The following is a 1322-nucleotide window of genomic DNA, read 5'->3' as shown; positions in this document are numbered from 1 at the left end:
AGTGTGAGACCCACACCCGCGAGCTCCCTCTCTCTCTCTCTCTCTCTCTCTCTCTCTCTCTCTCTCTCTCTGTTTCTGTCTCTCTCTGGTCAAATGAATAATAATAATTAAATTGAATAAATAATTATTTAAAAAATTTAAAACCCAAGCTATATTAGGGAGGAAAAACTTTTTCTCTATCCTCTTATGTTTTTTCTTTAGGTGCCTGAAAGTTAAACGACCCCCCCCCAAAAAAAAAGAGGAAAAAGCATTTAATTACATATGTATACACACACATACACAGGAACCGACAACAAAATGTGACTCAAGAAAATGGTTAAAATTTGGAGCTTATATACCATCTTAATACAGGGTAGGAGAAGTAGAGGGACACTTCTAGGAGGGGGAAGAAAAATTACTTTTTCAAATTAAAGGAGCAGGGAAAGGACACTTACAGGAAAACAAATGATGTTTTAGCAAGATAGATGAACCCTTAGAAGAGGATGGAAGAGAGGATTTCCAGGGAATAAAAAATGAAGATTGTCTACTGATAATTCATCCTCCAACCCCCCGTCTCTAGTGGAGAGGCAAAGGGCTGGCCTTCAGAAGAAGACTCCTCCAGTCAGCTGAGAACTAGTGCTTTCAGGGAATAAGAGAAATGAAGATTGTCTACTGGTAATTCAGCCTCCAGCCCCCCATCTCTAGTGGAGGGGCAAAGGGCTGGCCTTCAGAAGAAGATTCCTCCATTCAGCTGAGAACTAGTGCTTTCAGGGGATAAGAGAAATGAAGATTGTCTACTGATAATTCAGCCTCTAGCCCCCAGTCTTGAATGGTAGGACACCCATCTATCCTTCTCTCTGTCTCTTTCTGTCTGTCTCTGTCTTCTCTTTTTCTTTTTTTTTTTTTTGGAATTTTTTCCTTTTTAAAATGTTTTAAGGTAAAGTATTCTCTTGGCTTTCAGATCCTCCTTTATCTTGCTGTCTCTCTTTTCCCTCTCCCCTCTAAGACAGACAAAGGGTCAGGCCTTCAGAAGAAAATTCCTCCATTCAGCTGAGAACTACTGCTTTCAAGCACATGGTGCAGTTTCTATTTTTTGCTTTTTAAAAAAAATTAATTTTGGGGGGACCAGCAGTTAGCATAATGGCTGTGTTGCTGGACTCCCATGTAGTCAACCACGGTTCAAGTCCCAGACCCAGTGGCTTAAACTCACGCCGGGTGTGTGTGCGTGCATGCCCAGGATCCCAAGAGGAGAATGGAGGAGAAGGGATTGCGGCATGGCCAGCTCCCCTAGGGGGTGATTTCTCGCTTTCTGTCTCTCTGTCTTTCTGGCGAGCACACGCACC

Source organism: Tupaia chinensis, unplaced genomic scaffold (genome assembly GCF_000334495.1).
Source record: "Tupaia chinensis unplaced genomic scaffold, TupChi_1.0 Scaffold000314_1, whole genome shotgun sequence".
Classification (NCBI taxonomy): Eukaryota; Metazoa; Chordata; class Mammalia; order Scandentia; family Tupaiidae; genus Tupaia; species Tupaia belangeri.
Note: the sequence above shows the minus strand (reverse complement) of the source record.